The sequence below is a fragment of the Bos javanicus genome, chromosome 6 (assembly GCF_032452875.1).
Source record: "Bos javanicus breed banteng chromosome 6, ARS-OSU_banteng_1.0, whole genome shotgun sequence".
Classification (NCBI taxonomy): Eukaryota; Metazoa; Chordata; class Mammalia; order Artiodactyla; family Bovidae; genus Bos; species Bos javanicus.
Window position 1 is genome coordinate 45,391,560 of NC_083873.1, and position 26,874 is coordinate 45,418,433.

The 26,874-nt window shown below is 44.1% G+C and overlaps 1 long non-coding RNA gene across 1 annotated transcript; it reads left to right on the forward strand.

Moving 5' to 3' along the window:
- Positions 1–257: 257 nt before the first annotated feature.
- Positions 258–16,825, forward strand: LOC133249418 (uncharacterized). The gene is made up of 5 exons (XR_009736945.1): positions 258–504; positions 8,044–8,408; positions 14,504–14,671; positions 14,805–14,855; positions 16,326–16,825. It is a non-coding gene; the product is annotated as an uncharacterized LOC133249418 (long non-coding RNA).
- The last annotated feature ends 10,049 nt before the right edge of the window (positions 16,826–26,874 follow it).

Below are 26,874 nucleotides of genomic sequence, written 5' to 3' on the forward strand. Positions count from 1 at the left end.
GAACGTGTCCTGCGTGAATGAGTAAACCGGTTTCTCCTCTCCCTGGCCCCAGGCGGCGTACACCAATGACGCAGCCAAGAGAGATGCTACGAGCTCAGAATTTGGACACAGAAAGATTCTTTTTCCTGGAACCAAGTAACACGAGCCAAACAGCTATATATAAAATTTGGTAGAAATGTCATAGACTGCACATTCCAAGAAAGTTGATTGCAGGTGATCCTGACTTACATATGCAGCTGGCATTCATACTGTAGGCCTCCAACATGTGCTAATAAAAATAATTGTCAGGTGAGGTCAGGTGACAGGAATCCAAACTGCAATGGTATAAATTAGTATCAGTTGCCTGTTTATTCATTAATTCATTCGAAAAACATTTCTTATCCACCTACTATGTACCAGGCACTGGGCAAAGATGCATCCTGCACTCAAGTTGCCCTTATTCTGTTGGGAGAGACAGGTAGGTGGAGACAATTACAATTCAATAAGAGGAACACTTTGATGAAGGTAAGTACAAGGTGCTATGAGGACCCTCGGAGGCAACTCACCCTGCGGTGGGAGCAGGAAAGGGTCTCTAGAGGGAAACCAGAAACATGTATGTGAATTAGTGGGATGAAGGAGGTGGGAAGGACAGAGTACCCTAGGCAGCATCTGCCAAAGCAGGGAGAAGGAAGAGCCCATGGCACGCTGTGGGACGTAACTGGAGATGGGATTGGGGAGCTGAGCAGGGGCCACAGAGGGCACCAGCATGCCTGGAGGAACAAAGGAAAGTAATAGAAGGATCGTTGAGCTGGAGAAGGACATGGCCAAACTGGCTCTGGCTATAGTATGGAGGCTGAATGGAAAGGGACAAGCCTGGAGTCAGGGAGACCAAGTTGAAGGCTGGCGGCATAGGCACACACAGGAGAGACGATGGTGGACCTGCTTAGGGTAGAGATATAAGGGGTGGAGAGAAGTGGGTATGCTATACAAGATTTATGGAGGGCAGATCTCTAGGACGTGGAGATTCCGTAGGATATGAGGGATGATGAAAGGGCTCCTGGGATAGGAGATGCATCTGGATAGGAGATCAATCTGGCACCTGAGTTCAGGAGTTCAGGCTTGAAGACCTGACTGACTTCTTGACCATTCTTATAGGTGACTTTTAGGTTTTTAGAACTGCATGTGGCTATGAGGGAGGAAAAAACTATCTTCTACCTTTTTCAGTTCAGTTCCCAGGACCCTGCAAATTAAACTGACACAAGACAGATTAATAGAAGAAAAGCCATAAAAATGTTATTTGTTGTTACTATTTTGATTTTTACTTGTACACAAGGGTCTCAAAGAAAAGGAAGACAGTTCAGCCTGAGTTTGTATACCAGTTTAACAAAAAGTAACAATTTGTAGAGAAGTGATAAGATTAATGAAAAGGGTTGGGATTTCTAGGGGTGGTAAATCACTGCAGATGGTGACTGCAGCCATGAAATTAAAAGACGCTTACTCCTTGGAAGGAAAGTTATGACCAACCTAGATAGCATGTTCAAAAGCAGAGACATTACTTTGCCAACAAAGGTTCGTCTAGTCAAGGCTATGGTTTTTCCTGTGGTCATGTATGGATGTGAGAGTTGGACTGTGAAGAAGGCTGAGCGCCGAAGAATTGATGCTTCTGAACTGTGGTGTTGGAGAAGACTCTTGAGAGTCCCTTGGACTGCAAGGAGATCCAACCAGTCCATTCTGAAGGAGATCAGCCCTGGGATTTCTTTGGAAGGAATGATGCTAAAGCTGAAACTCCAGTACTTTGGCCACCTCATGCGAAGAGTTGACTCATTGGAAAAGACTCTGATGCTGGGAGGGACTGGGGGCAGGAGGAAAAGGGGAGGACAGAGGATGAAATGGCTGGATGGCATCACTGACTCGATGGACGTGAGTCTGGGTGAACTCCAGGAGTTGGTGATGGACAGGGAGGCCTGGCGTGCTGCGATTCATGGGGTTGCAAAGAGTCGGACACAACTGAGCGACTGAACTGAACTGAACTGAACTCGCAGGAAGGGAAACATGTGGGTGAAACTAATGGGAGGTAAGTGTTCTTCCAGTGAGGTTCCTGAATGCAGATTCAAGTCATACCATCTCCAGCAATGAATCATCTCCTCTTCCTAGTACAGAAGAAGAAAGTAAAGACTTCACAAAAGGGAAATTTATGCCTGCTGTTTTAGACAGAAAGGGGGAAGATAAAGAGCTTTTCCTGCATCTGCTGACTCTCAGTTGCCTTCAACTCAAAATAATCCTTATGCTAAAGTGGTTTCTTTTGGGGGGGCGTATTCTCATCCCCTTCATGGCCAAGATAAGAAGTCTTGAGTTCATCTTCCCCAAGATGCTCTGGGTCTCCTTTCCCTCCTTTTTTCTCTCCCTTAATCCCAGTTCAGATCCCATCTATTTGACCTCAGGTAGGGCACACAACCTCCCTGGACCTTCAGTTCAGTTCAGTTCAGTCGCTCAGTCGTGTCTGACTCTTTGCGACCCCATGAATCGCAGCATGCCAGGCCTCCCTGTCCATCACCAACTCCTGGAGTTCACCCAGACTCACGTCCATCGAGTCAGTGATGCCATCCAGCCATTTCATCCTCTGTCCTCCCCTTTTCCTCCTGCCCCCAGTCCCTCCCAGCATCAGAGTCTTTTCCAATGAGTCAACTCTTCGCATGAGGTGGCCAAAGTACTGGAGTTTCAGCTTTAGCATCATTCCTTCCAAAGAAATCCCAGGGCTGATCTCCTTCAGAATGGACTGGTTGGATCTCCTTGCAGTCCAAGGGACTCTCAAGAGTCTTCTCCAACACCACAGTTCAGAAGCATCAATTCTTCGGCGCTCAGCCTTCTTCACAGTCCAACTCTCACATCCATACATGACCACAGGAAAAACCATAGCCTTGACTAGACGAACCTTTGTTGGCAAAGTAATGTCTCTGCTTTTGAACATGCTATCTAGGTTGGTCATAACTTTCCTTCCAAGGAGCAAGCGTCTTTTAATTTCATGGCTGCAGTCACCATCTGCAGTGATTTTGGAGACCAAAAAAATAAAGTCTGATACTGTTTCCACTGTTTCTCCATCTATTTCCCATGAAGTAATGGGACCAGATGCCATGATTTTCATTTTCTGAATGTTGAGCTTTAAGCCAACTTTTTCACTCTCCACTTTCACTTTCATCAAGAGGCTTTTTAGTTCCTCTTCCACTTTCTGCCAGAGTGGTGTCATCTGCATATCTGAGGTTATTGATAGTTCTCCCAGCAATCTTGGTTCCAGCTTGTGTTTCTTCCGGTCCAGCGTTTCTCATGATGTACTCTGCATATAAGTTAAATAAGCAGGGTGACAATATACAGCCTTGACATACTCCTTTTCCTATTTGGAACCAGCTCTTGTTCCATGTCCAGTTCTAACTGTTGCTCCTATGGAGGCACCAGTCAACTTTCTGTAACTCATCTTTGAGGTCCTGGGCCTTCACTTCAAGGAAGCAGAACATAGCATTTATAAGGGTGAGAGTCCAAGTCCAACCAATAGGGTTTTATACAAGCTCTCCCATTGCTAGTTATTTAATTGAGGGCCAGTTGCATCAACTTTCCAAACCTCAGTCCCCCATATATATGTATAGAGTGGAAATAATAATAAAGTGCTACCTCATATAGTTTTTTGTAAGGAGATAATCTATGTAGCATTGTGCCTGGCATATATTAAGCTTCCAATATATGTTAGCTAATAAGATACAATAATCATGATACATTAATAATCACCATTATTATTATCTATGTATTAGCAAATGTGAACAGGGAAGTGAGCATAACAAATATTTATTGAGCATCTACAATAATGTCAGGAATGTTTATACATTTCACAATAATTCATTCTTGAGGTAGACACTATAATTATCATTATTTTATGTCAAGGAAGCTGAAGCACAGTGCAGTCAAGTAACTTGCCCAAGGTCACATCACTAATTAGTGGCAGAACCTACCCTTCCAAACCAGGAAATCTGGTTTTGTGGACCACACTTGTAGTCACCATGTGGTACATAGACCAACCATAATACACTTAGCATCTTACTCCCTCTCTCACTCTTTTCTTTTGCAACACTTTAAGCATTTCTTCATCCAGGAAAAAAAATCTGACCTTCATTTAGCTTGTGCTATTTTCTCCACCAAAAGCTCCACATAACCCAGATCTGTGTTGCTCAAACTGTGTTCTATGGTCCATAGAGGATTTCATGGGCAAAAGAGTTTGAAACATGCTAGACTAAGCAAAATTTGTTGTTGCTGTTGTTCAGTGGCTAAATCATGTCTGACTTTTTGCAACCCTATGGACTGCAGCATTCCAGGCTCCTCTGTCCTTTGCTATCTCCCGGAGTTAGCAAAGCTCAAATTCTCTTCTATTGAGTCAGTGATGCTATCTAACTATCTCATCTGCTGTCGATCCTTCTTCTTTTGCCTTCAGTCTTTCCCAGCATCAGGGTCTTTTTCATTGAGTTGGCTCTTGGTGGTCAAAGTATTGGAGCTTCAGCTTCAGCATCAGTCCTTCCAGTGAATGTTCAAGGTTGATTTCCTTTAGAATTGACTGGTTTGATCTCCATGCAGTCCAAGGGACTCTCAGCAGTCTTCTCTAGCACCACAATGCAAAAGCATCAATTCTTCAGTGCTCAGCCTTCTTTATGGTCCAGCTCTGACATCTGTTCAGTTCAGCTCACTTCGGTCGCTCAGTCATGTCTGACTCTTTGTGACCCTATGAACTACAGCACACCAGGTCTCCCTGTCCATCACCAACTCCCAGAGTTCACCCAAACCCATGTCCATCAAGACGGTGATGCCATCCAACCATCTCATCCTCTGTCGTCCCCTTCTCCTCCTGCCCTCAATCTTTCCCAGTATCAGAGTCTTTTCAAATGAGTCAGCTCTTCGAATCCGATGGCCAAAGTATTGGAGTTTCAGCTTCAACATCAGTCCTTCCAAAGAACACCCAGGACTGATCTCCTTTAGAATGGACTGGTTGGATCTCCTGCAGTCCAAGGGATTCTCAAGAGTCTTCTCCAACACCACAGTTCAAAAGCTTCAATTCTCTGGTGCTCAGCTTTCTTTATAGTCCAACTCTCACATCCATACATGGCCACTGGAAAAACCATAGCCTTGACTGGATGGACCTTTGTTGGCAAAGTAATGTCTCTGCTTTTTAATATGCTGTCTAGGTTGGTCATAACATCTGTACATAACTACAGATCTGGAAAAATCATAGTTTTGACTATACAGACCTTTGTTGGCAAATTGATCTCTCAGCTTTTTAAAACATTGTCTAGGTCTGTGACAAACAAAGTTTACTTAGTAAACCACGGAACTTCTGGGGACTTTAAAATACTAGTGTATGCTGGGAATCTCTGGGTGGGAAACACAAAAAAGTGTTTCTCAGACACATTTAATTATGGAACCCTTCCCTTTTCTCTTCACAGAACATCCCAAAGGACTTGTGTTCCATGGAACACACTTTGGAAAATTCTGACCTAGGTGTGAATGGTGAAATAGGATACTGGAGAGCTGGAAAGACTGGAGAGGAACAGGGAATTAAAACCTATGGTTTGCAGGGAAGGCCAGTTTGAGTACCAGTTCATAGAGAATGGGAACTCTAACTTAGAGGTCACAGACAAGGGCAAACTGAAACAAGGATTGTGTTGGGCCTTCACTATTAAAAAGCAAAGTGGGGGAAATTTTATATAAATATCCAATATCAGAGCATTTGATACTATTGGGCTCACATTCCTACATGACAATAATAGGCTGCCCTGTTTTAATTAGCCAAATATTCTCCCATTTGCCACAGTTCTCAGCACTCTGTATTATTTTAATTGGCCCACTTTCATTATTTATGTTACATAAAAGTTTTTGAGTTTGTGACCCCTGACCCCACTGCATCTTGTAAACTTCAAAGAAGCTGGAATAAGGGTTTATACTTGATAAATACCACTCAGGCACTCATTTTTATAGCTAGGTCTTTTTTCTCATTATAAAGGTACTCATGCCCATTGCATAAAACTTTGAACTACAAAGAAGTATGAAAAATGAAACCATAGTGTGTATAATAACCACATTTCAGAGATAGCTGCTGCTAACTTTCTGTTATATTCCTTCTATTATTTTTGTTTGCACCTATATATCTAGTCCAACTTTTCATCATATTTTGCTTGGACCATATCATACATGTGGTTTTGTATCTTTCTTTATTCAGAGAATATTCTATTAGTTACTAAGCATGGTTTATTCTGCTAAACTGTAATAGTTGAATTTCTAAGAAAACTTACTTAAAAAAAATCACTTACAGTAGGACCAGAGAGGTTAGGGGCTGGAAAGTGTTAGACTTGCAATAAAAAAGGTATTTTTTTCTGCCAGAATGCTTATCTTGGAGTTGTTTTTTATAGTCATAAAGGCACAGCTCTAAAAGTTAAACATTATTGAACAAACCCAACATTCTATGGCTGAAAAGTGACTCTAATAAAAAAGAAAGTAATGCCAAAGTACATGTGAAGGGCTTGAATGTTATTTCACTAAATGTGAAAATGGATAAAGCAACTTTTCTAAATTCACACATGATAATTTTACATAATATATCAATGCAAACCTTTATGTAGCTGATATCATAAATTAAAGATAGGAAAGCATATCTAACTATTCCTCTGCCTTCCTAAAAGTTCGTATCCTCAAATTGTTCAAAATCCCTTTTTAATGGAAAAATCAGAGATACTCTTACATTGAAGGCAGAAGTAATAGTTATATTTGGCACTTTATTTAGAATCCTAAGTGAGGGGGCTTAGTGGTCACCCTGTAACTGTGCCCTTGAAGTAGGAATCTGTGCTACAGCAGTCAGAGGCTGTCCATTCTCAACACAAGCATCTCCTGTCATGAGAAACCTCCCCCTCAGAGGTGCAATCCAGAGCTTGTTACTAGAGTTTGTCCTCATTTGGAAGTCATGCATCCTCTGACTTCTGCCCAGTCACCCAATTCTGCTCTGCAGGTTGACGTCTATTTCTTTTCCCTGTGACATCCTAGAGTATTTTAAGAAAGCTATTATTTTACCTAACAATCTTTTCTAAGCTAAAGCGCCTTTTAAACTCTAATTTTCATTTTTTGGAGGTATAGTTGATTTACAATATTGTGTTAGTTTCAGGCCTACAGCAAAATGATTTGGTCATAAATATATCTATAGTACATGGATAATAATCTGATATACATGTGTGTATATAATATAAATGGGCTTCCAAGGTGGCACTAGTGGTAAAGAACCTGCCTGCCAATGCAAGAGACATAAAAGAAGCAAGTTCAATCCCTGGGTCAGGAAGATTCCCTGGAGGAGGGCATGGCAACCCACTCCAGTATTCTTGCTTGGAGAAGCCCATGGACAGAGCAGCCTGGAGGGCTAAAGTCCATAGGTCTGTATGAGTCACAAAAAGTCGAACACGATTGAAGCAATTTAGTACACACACATAAAATATAAATAATAATACTTATTATATAAATACATATATACTTCAGATTATTTTCCATTAAAAGTTATTATTTGATATTGAATATAGTTCTCTGTGCTGTATAGTATATCCTGGTTGCTTGTCTGTTTTAAGTATAGCAGTTTTATCTACTAATCCATAATCCTAATTTATCCCTCACCCCTGAATTTCCCCTTTGGTATCCATAGGCTTCTATTCTATGACCATGAATCTGTTTCTATTTTGTATATAGACTCATCTGTATCATTTTCTGATTCCACAATAAGTGATATCATACAATATTTATCTTTCTCTATCTGACTTACTTCACTTACTATGATATTCTCTAGGTCTACCCATATTGCTGCAAATAGCAGTATTTCATTCTTTTTTATGGCTGAATAGTATATGTATTTACATACTACATCTTAAACCACTCATCTGTTGATGGGTATTTGAGTTGGTTCCACATCTTAGCTATTGTAAATAGTGCTTCTGTGAACACTGGGATGTATGTATTTTTTCAAAGAAGGGTTTTCATCTTTTCTGTATATTTGCCTAGGAGTAAGATTGCTAGCAAGGAGATCCAACCAGTCCATCCTAAAGGAGATCAGTCCTAGGTGTTCACTGGAAGGACTGATGTTGAAGCTGAAACTCCAATACTTTGGCCACCTGATGTGAAGAGCTGACTCATTGGAAAAGACCCTGATGTTGGGAAAGACTGAGGACAGGAGGAGAAGGGGACGACAGAGGATGAGATGGTTGGATGGCATCACCGTCTCGATGGACATGGGTTTGGGTGGACTCCAGGAGTTGGTGATGGACAGGGAGGCCTGGAGTGCTGTGGTTCATGGGGTCACAAAGAGTCGGACATGACTGAGTGACTGAACTGAACTGAACTGAAGGTTGCTAGATCATATGGTTAAGGTAAGCTTTTTAATTTTTTCAAGTTTCTAATATATCATAGTTTTGAGACATTTACAGAAACCCAGAATGATTTTAGAACTACGTAAAATTTTTAAAGGAGTTAAATGAAGGAAATTCCCTGGTGTCTCAGTGGTTAGGACTCTTTTTTCTCACTGCCAAGAGCCTGGGTTCAATGCTTGGTCAGGGAACTAAGACCCCTTCAAGCAACGTGCTGCTGCTGAGTCACTTCAGTCGTGTCCGACTCTGTGCGACCCCATACACGGCAGCCCACCAGGCTCCTCTGTCCCTGGGATTCTCCAGGCAATAACACAGGAGTGGGTTGCCATTTCCTTCTCCAATGCATGAAAGTGAAAAGTGAAAGTGAAGTCACTCAGTCATGTCCGACCCCTAGCGACCCCATGGACTGCAGCCCACCAGACCCCTCCATCCATGGGATTTTCCAGGCAAGAGTACTGGAGTAGGGTGCCATTGCCTTCAAGCAATGTAGTGCAGCCAAAAAAAGAAAAAGGAGTTAAATTAAGATAGATTTGGCTTCCCTGGTGGCTCAGATGGTAAAGAATCTGCCTGCAGTGTGGGAGACCTGGGTTTAATCCCTGGCTTGGTAAGAAAGATCCCCTGGAGAAAGGAATGGCTCCAGTATTCTGGTCTGGAGAATCCATGGACAGAGAAGCCTGGCAGGCTACAGTCCATGGGATGGCAAAGAGTAGGACACGACTGAGTGACTTTCACTTTCAAGAACAAGGCAGGGCAAGGAAATCTGATCTTTAGTAGGTTCATGTCGTGCCATCTTGATTAATCCTCACAGTTTCCTAGCGAGACAATACTGGTCAAGGCTTACTATCCTGCAAGTGATAGAAAGCACCACTCAAACTGGCTTAAGCAAGACAAACAGATTAAACTATAAACCCCCAGAGTTGGGGTTTTGGCCTTTAGTATAACTTGATCTAAGCACTCAGGGAATGCTACTAGGAATTGTTTATTTTCCCCCCACCCCCTACCTCTAAGCAATACAAGCTGCTTTATTGCCTTCATTCTTGTCAAAAATTTGGTGACTTCCTGTAATTCCTAGAGAAGGAACTGGCAACCCACTCCAGTATTCTTGCCTGGGAAGTCCTATGGACAGAGGAGCCTGGCAGGCTACAGTCCATGGGGTCCCAAAGAGTTGGACACGACTGAGGGACTAACACTTCACTCTCACCTCACTTTTAGAGACAAGGTGACTAATACTCAGAAGCAGGAAGCCGTTTGTCCAGGTTCACACACAGGAAGTGGCAGGAAGTGGGGTTTATGTGTGTTCCACTTCAAACAGCTCTTTTCCCTTTTCCCCACAACAGGGTCCAGTTCTGCTCACTGGAGCTGAATCATAGCAAATGTGTGTCTACTTTTTATGATTCAGTAACTTTGGGTGACAGAGTAATTAACCAATTGTAAGCCCTGGGGATAAAAGCTCCTGAATCCTTTCATCCAGAATTTCTGGCAAAGGTGCTGGAATTTCTTCATGTTTGGTCAGTGAACTCATCAGCATCTTCCCAGAACCTAGGGGACACGGCTTCAGGGACTGCACAAGCCAGTTACCTGCTTTGATCCCAATTTTCATTTCCTGGTAGCAAGTCTGGTTCTGTCTGCCGTGGGGCCTTGGCTGTCGTGGACAGCCTCTGTGGCATGTCTTGGGGACACAAGAGTGGAACCCCATGATGATCCTGCTCCCCCGGGGTGAGATTAGCTCAGCCAGGGCACTGCTTTAAGATGTAAATGCAAACATCTCAGTCTTCATGGACACTAGTCTGCCTCTTATCCCTAGAGCGTTTTGTGTGTTTCTCTAACCCATTTGCTCTGAAGACATTTGAAGTTCCACCCCCATAGACCTTAGAAAGTTAAACTACGTTCCTTATCAATAGCAGAGTAAACTGTGCTGAAATCACACAAGAAATACCTTCATGTATGAAATACCATCCAGTCATTAAAAGAATAAATAAGGCAATTGAGTATCACTACTGGCAAATCTCAAAAACTTAATGTTGAAAAACAAAAACAAGAACGTTGTAGACAGATACATGAAAAATCATGTTATATTTGTCACAGAGCTACTTAAGGAGTGAAAAGGTAAACATACATATAGGCATTTTATGCTGTTAAGTCCTTGGGGTAGGAGAAGGGGATTCAAATGATAAAGGGGAAACAGGGTATCATCAGTTTTAACTAATTTTTTTCTTAATCTGGGTAGTGGATACAGATGTTTGTCATATTTTTCTCTATGCTTTTTTTAAAATACAATATTTGATAATGAGACATGTCACCCCTCAGTCATGGTCAATTTTCCACTTCTCAGATGCTGTATCAGTCAGGATTCAATGGCAGAGACATAATCCACTCTAGCTCCCTAGTGAGTTTAGGCTGAAGGAGATTTAATACTGTGCTGGAGAAGGAAATGGCCACCCACTCCAGTATTCTTGCCAAGAGAATCCCATGGACAGAGGAGCCTGGCAGACTACAGCCCATGGGTTCCCAAGAGTTGGACACGACTTAGTGACTGAACCACCACCACCACCACAGAATTACTCAAGAGGCTGGAGGGACCACACTGAGCTTTCAGGAATAGTTCTGAGAAACGTGCTGCAGCATGGCAGGGACACAGAAGGCACTACTATCTTTTATAAGTGGACACTACCAGCTGGATGGGAAAAACATCATGGAAATTCCAGACTCCGAAGCAATGGTACTTGCCAGCAGAAACAGTGAAAGCAGCCCAAGTGTGGTCTCTCTCTCACTGCTTCCTTCTGGTTGCAGGAACCCCAAGTGCATCTGGGAATTACAGACCTTAACTTTCAGCCTCTGCAGTGGAGGAAGCCCCGTGAGACGACAGGAAGTACTGATCCACCACATTTCTCCCAGGAACCATACTGTTCCCTCACATCATCTCTTACTGCCCCTACACCACCAGGCCAGACCTTTACTCCCACCTTCACCCCATTCTGAACTCCTTCCCCAGCCTCCATATCACACTGGGGATTGGTGGCCAGAGGACTCGGTGAAAAACAAAGGCAATTCTGTAGGCCCTGTTATCAGCTGGCAGGTTTATGCATATAGGACCCAGGCATAGGATTGCAAAGAATGTGTTAGACCTGGAGAAATATCTGGGGTCACAGTGGTCCACAGTCAGCTAGGTGTTCCCTTGGGGAAGGTGGTGGTTCTTAGTAGTGAGAGAGCTTGCTTCCAGAATGAGACCATCTCAGGCCATTTGTGATGGCCTCACCACTTACTAAAGGGTCACTCTGGGCAAGTTTCTTGATTTCTCTGCCCTTCAGTTTTCTCATCTACAAAATAGGAATGATAATGATACTAATAAAACGTCCCTCATTGGGCTGCTGTGGGGGTTAAATGATGCAGGATTAACAATAATAGCAAGCACAAGCACTGCTTACCAGGCACTGGGCTAAGTGTAGCATATACTTCAGCTCATTTAACTTCACACTGGTGCTGGAGACGGGTACTTTTTGTTGTTTATATCTCACATATATGGTTCTAATCCAACAGTATGGAGTCAGACTCTGAGCTCACAATTGCTCCACGATACTGCTCTCAGGATACACAGAGGGTTCAGAGCCGACTGAGTACCTGGTCAGACTAAATAATCCTTAGATGTTATTACTCAGAAGAGCAGGAGGAGGAAGAGAGGTGAATGCAAAACCAACAACAATACTGAATTCCATCATATGGCAAAGTGCCCCACCTGTGGGCCTGGGGATAAGGCCGAGGCTCTGGAGGAAGGTGTGCTGTCTATTGGCAAACGTCCCTATGTCTGATGTTGGGAGTGTGAGTGGGTGAAAAGAAAAAGAGGCTCTAGCAAAAGTGGTTGAATGTTTATGGTTCTTTAGGAAGAAGTCTCCCCGTTTCAACTAGTAGCAACCCAACCTCACTGCCTCAATAAAAAGAGTATCTATTGGAGTTGGTGGGGACTCTCACAATTAGTGGGTGCCTGAAGGTGCAGGCTGGGGAAACAGATAGGAGCTGAAGGGGAGGCTGGGAGGGATGTGCCGTATCCTTTATTTCTTTTACTGAAATCGACCATCATGGCCATCCCACAAGAGAATCTCATCACCTCCTCGTCTCCTGGTGGGAGCTGAGGTGTCCCTGGGCTCCTGGCTCCCAGGGGTGGGAAGTAACACGGTGTTCAAATCTAAGCAGATAGCTCTATTAAACTCGAGGAAGAGTCTGAGCCTGCAGATACTTTTCTATCCTAGACAAAGGAACATGGTGACTGTTAGAAAAGTAAAGATATGCTGGAACCCAACTGTGACCTTCTCCTGTACAAACTACATCTCATGCTAAAATGCCATTTTAAATTAGGGAACTCTTTTAAATAAACATGTATTTTATTAAATTCATCCATGATTACATGACTTTGAAAAATAGAGGTAGACAGATATGCAGAAAGACTATAAAATGATAATGAATGCTTGGTGAGTCTGTGCACCAGAGGACAGGAACTTGGTCTTTCTTCACCAGGGGATGAAAAGCAGGAGGATCTGAGCCCCCAGGCCCTTGTCCCCGACTTCAATATTCACCAGGCAGGACCAGCTATATAATTTGCAAAGCCCCGTACAAAAGAAAAACATAGGGATCATTGTTAAAAATGTATTAAGAATTTCGGCATGTGACAATAGAACATCAAACCAATTTCACGGACCCTCTCAGTGTGGAGTGCTGGACAACTGCCAGGGCATGTGTGCAAAAAGTCGGCCCTGCTGCCCGGAGATTCTCCCCAAATGGGAGCGGAGTGTGTATGCCAGACGATGGCCTCTCCTCTGGCATGTCCTTTTTTATTCTAAGCAATTAGCTGAGTAGGGTGACAAGCCATATCTTGGGGTATCACAACACACAGAGCTCAAAGGTTCCCATCGTCCCTCTTCCTTTCCTTTTCTTACGAGCATCTGTGGAGCATTTTCTATGTGGGGCCCTGGGAAAAATCACAGTTCCAACTTTGGACTGCTCACAGTCTAGTGAGGGAGATAGTTTTACAAGCAAAATTAAATTCCACTGTGATCCCTTACAAGGGAGGAGTGTTAGTTTCTCAGTTGTGTCCAACTCTTTGCAACCCAATGGGCTGTATAGCTCGCCAGGCTCCTCTGTCCATGGGATTCTCCAGGCAAGAATACTGGAACGGGTTGCCAAACCCTCCTCCAGGGGATCTTCCCAATCCAGGGATCAAACCCGTGTCTCCTGCATTGCAGGTGGATTCTTTACCTTTATGGTCTGCTGCTGCTGCTGCTGCTGCTAAGTCGCTTCAGTCGTGTCCAACTCTGTGCAACCCCATAGATGGCAGCCCACCAGGCTCCACCATCCCTGGGATTCTCCAGGCAAGAACACTGGAGTGGGTTGCCATTTCCTTCTCCAATGCATGAAAGTGAAAAGTGAAAGTGAATTCGCTCAGTTGTGTCTGACTCTTAGCGACCCCATGGACTTCAGCCTACCAGGCTCCTCCGTCCATGGGATTTTCCAGACAAGAGTACTGGAGTGGGGTGCCACTGAGCCACCAGGAAAGCCCTTACAAGGGAGGAGGGTGAGGAGCATTTTGAAGAAGGGCCCCTAGTTGGTCTGGGGGAGGCAAGAAGGGATCATGGATGGGTTCTGAGGAGGGGCTTTGTAGATGTAGAAAGTTGGGCTCTTAGGGCATCATACTGGCACAGTGTGGAGGCTGGGTGTGTGGAAGGTCAGACTGGTACTAGGAAGCCTGGCTATGGGACTGAACGCTGCCCTGGGAGACAATACTGGGTCCTGAATGACAGCAGGGCACCTGGCTCTTCTCCTGGAGAGTTCAGAAGTGGAATCACCTAGCTTTGGTAATTGGTTTGAGGTGGGTGGGTATTAAAATTGAAAGAAAATCCTAAAATGACTAATTGGCTTCTGACTTTGAGTAGATACACAGATACATTAAAAAAAAAAAAAGCCAGTTTTGGGGGAAAGATTACATGTATTATTAGTAATTTTGCAAATCTATAAAGTAAAGTAAATCTAAAATGAAAGCTATAAGATGAGCTCTGTATCACTAATGCTTTACCAATTTTTACATCATGCTTTTCCTTCCTCCCCATCAGGATCCCATCTCCCAAATCACCACATAAGCAAAAACACAAAAGAATTGCCAACCTCTTTCGCAGAAATGCACAGAATTGAAAAGCAAGGTTCCACAATGAAGCAAATAGGTCAGCTATTCCACTCCAGAAGCAATGAAAACAACACAACTTGAGAAAAGGAAATTTCAGGTCTATAATTGCTTCTAGTTCTGTAATCAAGGGCAGTGATCCTAATACAAATACGTTTTGTAAAAATAGAAATAATTTCCCTGGCTTTTATCACCAGGTTATTTAGTAACTTGTTTATTTACACCTTTAACAGACTATACTGGAGCAGTCACTGAAACTTTTTGACACACGGGACCAGTTTCGTGTAAGATAATTTTTCCATGGACTGGGTACTGGGGGGGAGGGGGGTTGGTTTGGGGATGATTCAAGTACATTACACTTATTGTGCACTTTATTTCTATTATTGCATCAGCTCCACCTCAGATCATCAGGCCTTAGATCCCTGAGGTTGGGGACCGCTGTTGTAGTAGATGAATTCAGATCCTTAGTTAAAAGGAATGGGGATGGGGAGGGGAAAAGAGGATCATCCTCAAGTTCAGCCAAATCTTGAAATTAAAAAAAAAATACCCTTAAAGGGTTAATTGCTTAATAGTCCCCTTGTGTGCACAATGTGCATGCTTGAATGATTAACAGGAGGGAAAGACTGATGGCAGCCCGTAACACTCCCTTTATTTAGAAGCATTTGGGGCAGACTGTATATTCAGCCTTAAAAGAGTTACTGATCAGATTCTGGTTCTGGGAGCTGTAAGGATGTGGAAGCCCAGCCCCATCACCTGAGTGGTCATTAGCATTAAGCTGCACCACGTCCCTTTCTCATTTCACAGTTTATAGACCCTTTAGTTCCAGCTCAGCAGTGTTGGAGGGAAACTATTCAGGTATTCATATATGCCAAATCACACCAGGTACTCTCAGAGGAAAAACAGTCCTTTGATAGAACTTGGCAAGTGAATTCTTGCCGGTTGAAATACACACCAGTTTTCACGTTAACCCAGATGTGGTCTTAAAGCAGGTCCTCTGCTTTCCCTCCACGTTGCGATGAGGACTCTGACGCCTTGGGTTGCTACCTCGAAGCCATGCACTTTCCTTGGGTTGGCTTTGGGAGATGGCATGGGCTCTGCAAGGGTTGAGACTACTTACCTTGGTAGCATCTCCGCTTGCTTCATAGCTTCTATAGATGGGTGCTGCTGTTGCACTTGGAGGGAGAGATCAAGGAGACTTTCCTACTGACTTGTTCCAGGATGTGGTAGCATACTTTTCATATCAATAATTGCTCAGTGCATTTGGTTCTCTTTTTTATCATTATAATTATTTTTAAAATATTTATTTACTTATTTGACTGCCCTGCGTCTTAGTTGTGGCACTTGAGTTCTTCATTTTCATTACGGCATGGGGGATCTTTAGTTGCAGCATGCAGACTCTTAGTTTCAGCGTATGGGATCCAGAGCCCTGACCAGGGATCGAACCTGGGCCCCCTGCATTAGAAGTGCAGAGTCCTAGCCACTGCACCACCAGAAAAGTCCCATATTTTAGAAGTGCAGAGTCCTAGCCACTGCACCACCAGAAAAGTCCCATATTTGATTCTTAAGTTCTTCCACCTGCACGGCTGGGCAGCCGGGGAGAGTGCATTGCAAAATGAGGTCTGAGGATGCAGCTCATTCTCTCTGGATTCTGTCAGAGGCCAAGTCTGTCTAGCAGTACATGTGCCCTCTTTGGCTGAAGGATCTGAGTTGGCTTAGAAGAATTCGTATGTGGCAATGGCTGCTATTTCTTACAGGAACTCATCTCTGTATGCTTCGAACCAGAAAAAACAGACTTCTCTCCAGGACAATGTTTGACTAGGAACGTTTCCATCTCATGACAGGCCATGCTCTTGGCATTGAAAAGTCCCCAACTTGATTTGGGTTCTAAAGACTTAATCAAGCATCTTAAATGGGATTACACACATTCCTGAGGGATGTGAAGTGAAACAGGAATCTGCTCCAACATTCTCACTGGAAGCAGGTGAAAGCTTTTTGCTGCTGCTGCTACTAAGTCACATCAGTCGTGTTTGACTCTGTGCGACCCCACAGATGGCAGCCCACCAGGTTCCCGTCCCTGGGATTCTCTAGGCAAGAATACTGGAGTGGGTTGCCATTTCCTTCTCCAATGCGTGAAAATGAAGTTGTTCAGTCGTGTCCGACTCTTCGCGACCCCATGAACTGTAGCCCACCGGGCTCCTCCATCCATGGGATTCTCTAGGCAAGAGTACTGGAGTGGGTTGCCATTGTCTTCTCCAGAAAGCTTTTTAACCGGCCTTTAAAAGAAGATGCCAGGTGCCCAAGGGCTTCCCAGGTGGCTCAGTGTGTAAAGAACCAGCCTGCAATGCAGGAAATGCCAGAGATATGGGTTCGATTCCTGGGTCAGGAAGACCCCTTGGAGGAGGGCACAGCAACCCAAACCAGTATTCCTGCCTGGAGAATCCCATGGACTGAGGAGCCTGGCAGGCTACAGTCCATGGGATGGCAAAGAGGGGGACATGAATGAAACAACTGAGTGCAGCACAACCAGGTGCCCAGACGCAAATGAAGTGACCTTCCTGGGAGGGTTGGCAGGCAGAGGGCACGAATGGAATCACAGATTACACGTTGGAGTCAGACTGAGATGGTTGCTGGCCCTGGAGAAATTGTTGAGAGATCGCTTGTCAGTGTCAGGCTTTGTGTCCAAGTGTCAGGCCATGAAAAGCCTTGGTCCTAGCTAATTTCTGGATGACTGAGTGTAGAACCCATCCTTCTGCTGAGTTAGTGACAGTCGCTGTTTGGTTATTAACTTCTGGGTTGAGGGGAGGGGAGCAGAGCCTTGGTTGCTAAACAAAGGGAAATAAAACAACCCACTCCACTGAGAGCAGATGACCTGTCTCTGATGTGTACTCTGGGTCATACTGGGACAGCCTTCAGATTAACTGCAAGATGTGTTAATTCAGGTACTGCAAAAACTTCCTTCTAGAAAGCAGGACTCGAGCTTGGGCAAATCCCTCTTCAAAGAATGTGGTTGTTTTGTTTTCTTCTCCCCACCTCAGGGAAGTCTCTCAGTGGCTCTGTGAGACAAGGATTCTTCCAGCTGGGGAGGGGCATGTCTGGGAGCCAAGAGGGTGGGATGAGGGATGGGAATGGCTCCCAATGTCCCTCCTCGGTGAGGCCTTTCATGGCTGTCCCACCCTAGGCACTGTCTACCCCATAATCCTGACACAGCAGTCTGATCTAGTTTTATATGTATTGCAGCACTTAACATCTTATCTAAACTTACCTTGTTCCCTGAAGTATTTCCTAGCTTAAGGTCATTTCCCCACCCAGAATGTAAACTCCAGTGGAACAAGGACCCCAGCTGTCTCGTCACCCCTCTGTGCTCTCGCACTGGACAGTTCCTGGTCTATGGCTGCTGCTGCTGCTGCTAAGTTGCTTCAGTCGTGTCCGACTCTGTGCGACCCCATAGACGGCAGCCCACCAGGCTCCCCCGTCCCTGGGATTCTCCAGGCAAGAACACTGGGGTGGGTTGCCATTTCCTTCTCCAATGCATGAAAGTGAAAAGTGAAAGTGAAGTCGCTCAGTCGTGTCCGACTCTTCACTACCCCATGGACTGTAGCCCACCAGGCTCCTCTGTCCATGGGATTTTCCAGGCAAGAGTACTGGAGTGGGGTGCCATTGCCTTCTCCGTGGTCTATGGCAGGGGCTCATAAATATTTTTTGAATGAATGTATGTATGCACTGAGTGTGAATGTTCTACAGAGACTCATACTTAAAAAAGTTTTTAGACATCTGGATTAGAAATTTTACTAAGATGAGTTATTTGGTTTTGTGCTTTCCAAATATAGAAGATAATCACAAAATTCAACTTACTCTGAATGACCTGGAGCATCACCATGAAGGGTAGGGGGGGAGGGTGACTGGACTGCTCCCTGAAGGTGGAAAAAGGGGTCATGGTAGTCAGTTTCTCTCCTCCCCAGTGCCCGGCACGTAATGGAATTTAATTAATTGCTTTGCAGATGCTAATCAAGTTCTCTTCAGAGATAGATATAGGTTTTTTTTTTTTCACAGGTTCTTCATTGGATGGATGGATGATAGATGGTGGATTATGGATAGATGGGAAGAGAGGCCCATTTCAGGTTGTAGGGCAGCTCACCTAATGTCTCAAGAAAGCACCATAGTCTCACAACAATAATTCTTTCAAAAGAGAATATAGACGGAGGGAGTAGAGAAAATCAGAAACTGGCCCTTCATTCCAACTAATTCTTAGTGGGAGGCACTTTGGGTTTGAATAGTATCCTTTAGTAGGTTGAATCTTGACTCAAAAATGCACATGTATCTTTCCAAGGAAAAGTGTTTAGTGCTTTTTCACTTCACTAGGTGCTGGATGTGCATCAATGAACAGGACAGATACCGTTTCTGTCTTCTCTGAAATTTCTGCAGTTAAATAAGATATCTTATGAGAAAGTGCTTAGTACAATGCCTGGAAGCTAGTATGTGCTCAATCAGTGCTGTCATTATTGTTCAGTCTCTCAGTCGTATCTGACTCTTGGAGACCCCATGGACTGCAGCATGCCAGGCTTCCCTATCCTTCACCATCTCCTGGAGCTTGCTCAAACCTGGAGCTTGTCCACTGAGTCAGTGATGCCATCCAACCATCTCACCCTCTGTCGTCCCCTTCTCCTCCTGCCTTCAGTCTTTCCCAGGATGAGGGTCTTTTCCAATGAGTCATCTCTCTGCATCACGTGGCCAAAGTATCGGAGCTTCATCCTCAGCATCAGTCCCTCCCGTGAATATTCAGCATTGATTTCCTTTAATATTGACTGGTTTAATCTCCTTGCAGTCCAAGTGACTCTCAAGAGTCTTCCCCAACATCCCAGTTCAAAAGCATCATTCTTTGGTGCTCAGCTTTATGGTCCAATTCTCACATCCATACATGACTATTGGAAAAACCATAGCTTTGATTATATGGACCTTTGTCTGCAAAGTAATGTCTCTGCTTTTTAATACACTGTCTATTGTACTAAACAGCTTTTCTTCCAAGGAGCAAGTGTCTTTTAATTTCATGGCTACAGTCACTATCTGCAGTGATTTTGGAGCCCAAGAAAATAAAGTCTTTTTCACTGTTTCCATTGTTTCCCCATCTATTTGCCATGAAGTGATCAGTATTGATGCAATGAAAAAGTGAGAGAATGAATGATAATAATAAAGCTATCTATTTCTATGAAATCACCTCACTCAGTATTTACCAATCTTTTGTCATTGGCATACCATGTCATGAGTTTTAGATCTTCCTGAGTGGTTTAGTCAGAGGTAAAGAATCTGCCTGCCAATTCAGGAGATGCAAGAGATGAGATTCAGATTAGATCCCTGGATCAGGAAGATCCCCTGAAGAAGGAAATGGCAACTTGCTCAGTATTCTTGCTTGGGAAATCCAATGGACGGAGGAGCCTGGGAGGCTACAGTCCATGGGACCGCAAAAAGTTGGGCATGACTGAGTAACTGAGCACACACACATATCATGACTTTTGCCTTATATATAAATGACATTACCCTTATTTGTTGAATATTCATTCTTAAAGTACAATCACTTGATTTTTGCCGTAAAAATGTATCTGAAATGAAAACATTCTATAATTACTACAAATGGAAAGCCATTAAAACTTGCTATTAAATACAAGTACCTGTGCAAATATATATAATAGAAAAAATAAAACAGTGATGCCATTCAGTTCTAGCCAGATATTCCTGCTTGGGGACAGTTCTGAGCCTGAGGCTTTCTGTATACGAGAGAGCTTAGCCAGTGTAAGACAGGTGCTAAAGACACGCTAGCAGCCAACTGAGAATTTACCTAGTACAAAAGATATATAATGACAAAATGCCACTTAGAGTCAAGGAGCTCCTTCAATGAATGTGGATTTTATTAAATGCAACTATTGACCATAAGGCCTTGAAAAATAGCAATAGAGAAATACCCCTTAAGTATGCACATAGCCCTTCGAAAAATGAATGCTTGGTGGATATATGCATTGGAAAACAGGGACTTGGTCTCTTTTGCAGATACAATCTTAGTCTTCTAGGGCTGCAAAAAAAGTACCACAGGTTTGATGGGTTAAATAATAGACTTTTGTTTTCTTACAGGGCTTTCCCAGGTGGCTCAGTGGTAAAGAATCTGCCTGCCAATGCAGGAGACACGGGAGATGCAGTTCCATCCCTGGGTCAGGGAGATCCCCTAGAGAAGGAAATGGCAACCTATTCCAGTATTCTTTCCTGGAGAATTCCAGTGATTGAGCAGCCTGGAGGGCTACGGTCCATGGGGTCGCAAAGAGTTGACACAACTGAGCATGCACACGCATACGCATTTTCTCACAATTCTAGAGGCTGGAGCTCTGAGATCAAGGTGTCAGCATATTGGTCTCTTCTAAGGCCTCTCTCCTTTGCGTGTAGATGGTCATTTTCTACTTGTGTCTTTATATGGTCTTTCCTCTATGTCTGTGTCCAAATTTCCTCTTCATATAAGGGCACCAGTTATATTGGATTAAGATAAGCCTAATGACATCATTTATATTCAGTTCAGTTCAGTTCAGTTCAATCGCTCAGTCGTGTCCGACTCTTTGCAACCCCATGAATTGCAGCATACCAGGCCTCCCTGTCCATCACCAACTCCCGGAGTTCACTCAGACTCATGTCCATTGAGTCGGTGATGCCATTCAGCCATCTCATCCTCTGTCGTCCCCTTCTCCTCCTGCCCCCAATCCCTCCCAGCATCAGTCTTTTCCAGTGAGTCAACTCTTCGCATGAGGTGGCCAAAGTATTGGAGTTTCAGCTTTAGCATCATTCCTTCCAAAGAAATCCCAGGGCTGATCTCCTTCAGAATGGACTGGTTGGATCTCCTTGCAGTCCAAGGGACTCTCAAGAGTCTTCTCCAACACCACAGTTCAAAAGCATCAATTCTTCAGTGCTCAGCCTTCTTCACAGTCCAACTCTTACATCCATACGTGACCACAGGAAAAACCATAGCCTTGACTAGACAGACCTTTGTTGGCAAAGTAATGTCTCTGCTTTTCAATATACTATCTAGGTTGGTCAAAACTTTCCTTCCAAGGAGTAAGCGTCTTTTAATTTCATGGCTGCAGTCACCATCTGCAGTGATTTTGGAGCCTCAAAAAATAAAGTCCGACACTGTTTCCACTGTTTCCCCATCTATTTGCCATGAAGTGATGGGACCGGATGCCATGATCTTCATTTTCTGAATGTTGAGCTTTAAGCCAACTTTTTCTCTCTCCTCTTTCACTTTCATCAAGAGGCTTTTTAGTTCCTCTTCACTTTCTGCCATAAGAGTGGTATCATCTGCATATCTGAGGTTATTGATATTTCTCCCAGCAATCTTGATTCCAGCTTGTGCTTCTTCCAGTCCAGCATTTCTCATGATGTACTCTGCATATAAGTTAAATAAGCAGGGTGACAATATACAGCCTTGACGTACTCCTTTTTCTATTTGGAACCAGTCTGTTGTTCCATGTCCAGTTCTAACTGTTGCTTCCTGACTTGCATACAAATTTCTCAAGAGGCACATCAGGTGGTCTGGTATTCTCATCTCTTTCAGAATTTTCCACAGTTTATTGTGATCCACACAGTCAAGGCTTTGGAATTCAGTAAAGCAGAACCTCTTAAGAAATCCTACATCCAAATACAGTCACACTGTAAGATGCTGAGGGTTAGGACTTCAGTATGTGAATCGGAGTGGAAACAGTTCTGCTGCTGCTGCTGCTAAGTTGCTTCAGTCGTGTCCGACTCTGTGTGACCCCATAGACGGCAGCCCACTAGGCTCCTCTGTCCCTGGGATTCTCCAGGCAAAGCCCCAAACAAATTGTATCCTTCCTAGCATCTAGAACTGTGCTTGGCACACAGTACATGCTCAGTAGATGTTTGCTGAATGGGTGAATAGGGATTGAGTGGATGGCCCTGTAGCCCCTGGGGGTCTATGATATCAGAAGATTCTACCAGCTTAATACTGTTTAATCTTTTTAGGATTTTTTTTTCCTAATTGCCTGTGAGTAGTTAGCAGCTGGACTGGAAGAAACAAGATGGAATCAAGATTGCCAGGAGAACTATCAATAACCTCAGATATGCAGATGACACCACCCTTATAGCAGAAAGTGAAGAGGAACTAAAAAGCCTCTTGATGAAAGTGAAAGAGGAGAGTGAAAAAGTTGGCTTAAAGCTCAACATTCAGAAAACGAAGATCATGGCATCTGGTCCCATCACTTCATGGCAAATAGATGGGGAAACAGTGGAAACAGTGGAAACAGTGTCAGACTTTATTTTTTGAGGCTCCAAAATCACTGCAGATGGTGACTGCAGCCATGAAATTAAAAGACGCTTACTCCTTGGAAGGAAAGTTATGACCAACCTAGATAGCATATTGAAAAGCAGAGACATTACTTTGCCAACAAAGGTCTGTCTAGTCAAGGCTATGGTTTTTCCTGTGGTCACGTATGGATGTGAGAGTTGGACTGTGAAGAAGGCTGAGCGCCGAAGGATTGATGCTTTTGAACTTGATGTTGGAGAAGACTCTTGAGAGTCCCTTGGACTGCAAGGAGATCCAACCAGTCCATTCTGAAGGAGATCAGCCCTGGGATTTCTTTGGAAGGAATGATGCTAAAGCTGAAACTCCAGTATTTTGGCCACCTCATGCAAAGAGTTGACTCATTGGAAAAGACTCTGATGCTGGGAGGGATTGGGGGCAGGAGGAGAAGGGGAGGACAGAGGATGAAATGGCTGGATGGCATCACTGACTCGATGGACATGAGTCTGAGTGAACTCCGGGAGTTGGTGATGGACAGGGAGGCCTGGCGTGCTGCAGTTCATGGGGTAGCAGAGAGTCAGACACGACTGAGTGACTGAACTGAGTTAGCAGCTCCGTGTCCATAAAGAAAGCTACTCCCAGTGAGTTCACAGCAATTTGAAGGACCTACTCTTGCCTGCCCATTTCTTTCATTCCCTGTCCACTCATTCATCAATAAGTGTATATCTAGAAGGGATAACTAATAATTGGTCCTGAACTCTTTCTCGTGTTTTCATTCCCTTGATTCTTGATTCATTCACCTCTGATTGAGTCATAAGTCTTGGCCCATATCCAATCCCAGGAATCCCTGACAGATTATCTATTTATCTGCAGACAGATCCGTCCAAATTAGATTCCAGGGGGCCCCCGCACTTGTCCATCCCAAACTATATATTAGAATCACTTGGGAAACTTAAAAGAAAAAATTTTTTCCCATTGCTTAGCTTCAGTCCAGACTCATCGAATTGGAATCTGCAGGAGAGGCCCAGGCATCAGAATTTTGTCAACCTTACCATGTGAACCCACCATACAGCAAGCACTGAGAAGCAAAGAACTCCATGCCCCTTTGGAGAACAATCAATCAGATCATGTGATTGTAAGTCAGAGGTCCCCACACTCTTCATTTTCTTAAGGATGTTGCCTTCCTGCTTTGACCATCATTTTTAACTCTCATTTTCGTACATGAAGATACTCTTGTTCATCCATTCAACCAAAACTCCTTGAGCACTAATGTAGAAGCCATTGGGAGAAAAATATAAACATGACATGATCTATTCTATTTAAAAAAAAAAAAAAAGGCTTACAATCTTGTAGGAAAATCAGAAGTATGAGTATGTGCTGAGTATAATAATGCTATTCACTCATGTATTCACTCATTCATCAGCTATTTTTGAGTCTATTATGTACCAGGCTTGGGGATACAGAAGTAAGCAAGATGAGCCAGTGCCCATCCCCATGGGGTTGACAGTATGGCGGGAAAGAGAGAGGTTAAATAATAGTAAGGTGTGGTGTATGTTAAACAGAGAATAAGGTATCCCAGGGACACAGATTAAGGGACTTACCCTAGTTAGGGGAGAGGGAGCATTTCCTGGAGGAACTCATGTAAAAACTGATTTCAGGGAATTACCTGGGGGTCTAGCGGTTAGGACTTCGAGGTCAAGGAAGTAAGATCCCACAAGCCATGTGGCACTACCAGGGGAGGTGGGGGGAAAGCTGAGATCTCAATGATGAAAAGAAATCAACCAGACCAGCACAAGCCTCCTGAGAACAAAATCATGTTTATCTTATTGACCTCCCAGTGCCTGGCTCATGGCAAAGGTTCAGTAAATCTGTTGAATTAGTAAGTGAGTGAATGGTGAAAACCCCAGGGGAAAGTTTAGCACGTCTGAAGCAGGAAGTGTTGGACTGAAAATCTCATAATTTACAATGGAGAGGTAGGCAGGGGTTAGATCAGGAAGTCCCATAGACCATAAAAAAAGGCTTGGACTTTATCTTGGGGTCAAGGGGAAGCCACTAAAAATTAGGCCGAGCAACAACTGACCAGATTTGAGCTTTATTTATGCTTTGTTGTTATTTTTAAGTTTTACTTATTCATTTATTTATGGCTGCACTGGGTCTTTGTTACTGCAAGCAGGCTTTCTCCGGTTGTGGTGAGCAGGGGTGACTTTCTAGTGGTGTGCAGGCTTAATAGCTGTAGCACAGGGGCTCAAGTGCTCCTTGGCATGTGGAATCTTCCTGGACCAGGGATCGAATCTGTGTCCTCTGCCTTAGCAGGCAAATTCTTAACCACTGGGCCACCAGGGAGGTCCCAGATTTGTGTTCTAAAAGCATCACTTTGGCTGTGATGTAGGATGAGTCTGGAGTGGGAGGAGGAGGTTGGCGACCAACAGTCATGTGATGGGGCAACAGTGAATGTGGGCTGCTGTAGTGAGTGGAGAGATGAGGATTATCCAGGCAGGATGCACCGGGCTTCGAGGTGGATTGAATGGATTTGGGGTGAGGGAGGAAGAGAAGTGAACCCTGGGCAGGTGGTTTAAGAAGCTTTACAGATGGCGACACCATTCAGTGAAGCAGGAAGCTCTGCAGGCAGACTAGGCTTGGGGTGAAAATGGAATGTTTATCATTGGCCGTGCTGAGTTTGGGCCACCCATGGGCTACTGATGCAGAAGTGCCTGACAGACAGCTGGGTGGGGTGGGGAGCGTGGTTAGAGAGTCCAGTTGAAGCCATGGGAGTGGTGAGGTCAGTGGGAGGATTGTGTGAATGGAGAGAGAGACAGACTGTTGTTTCGAATTTTGCAGCTGCCTTGGGTGGAGACCTGCACAACCCTTCCCCGCATATGGAATGCTACCTAAGTCATACACTGACTTTGTGGGGCTCGTTAAAATCCTTTGATTAACACACATAACAGCTATCCCACAACAAAACAAGTATGAGGCCCTCTGGCATTTGTTAGCTGTGCAACTTTGGAGAAATTACTTAGCCTCTCTGATTCACAGTTTCCTAACCTTTAAAATGAGTAAAAGGGTTTATTTCATGGGGTTGTTGTGAATGAGTTACTCTGTGTAGGCTCTTTGGACAGGTAATGGAACATTTTAAGCAGTAGCTAAAAGTTAGCCTCTGTGACTTCATTATTGTTGCTATTTTATCCTTCCAGTTTGTCTGTACAGCAGGAATCAGTGACACCATTTTCAGGAAGAGGAAACCGGCTTAGAGAGGTTAAACAGTTTGTCTAGGAGCCACCCCAACCTGTAAGGACTCTTGGTCATGAGAAACGGAAATCCACACCATCTCGCTGAAGGCTGATGGATACCTGCTGTCGCATGGAACCCTAGCATATGCTGTAACTGTGAATATCAACCAGGACTTCTTACTTGTGAACAAGAGAATGCCACTCCTGTTTTAAAAGAAATGAAAAGAAGTGTAAAGGAAGAGTGATGGGGGCGCACGCATGGCCAATTGCAGATAGGGTGAGGCCCCAGGGTGCCTGGAAAACAAAAGGAGGAGGGCTGAGCACCAGCAGCCTGGGCAGGCAGCAGCTGTTCAGTCGACATGGGTGAACCGTCCCTGGTCAGCCACTTGCAATTGTGTTTGTTCAGCTCCGGACATAAAGCCTGTAAGTGGAGGTCCCTGAGGTGGGCAGAAGGATCTTGTTTCCCCACTAACACAGTGAGACCGTGCCTGGAATGACTTATCCCTGCAGTGACTCACAGAGGAGAGAGGTCACTCCTCCAAAGGAAACAAAGACTTAATTTGGAAGGCGATGGGCACTGGATCGTGAAAGCACATAAACCTGCTCTTTGCCAGCTCTTGACCATGAACTGACCAGGGACAGGATTGCCCCTGAGACTGTCTCCCACTCCCATTTTTTGAGCCCTCTTTATATTTCTGCTTCATTCATTTCTCTCTCTTTCCCTGAAAACTGACTTTCTTTGCATCAGGTAGAAAGTGGCTGGCCACAGCCTCAAGATTTGTTGAC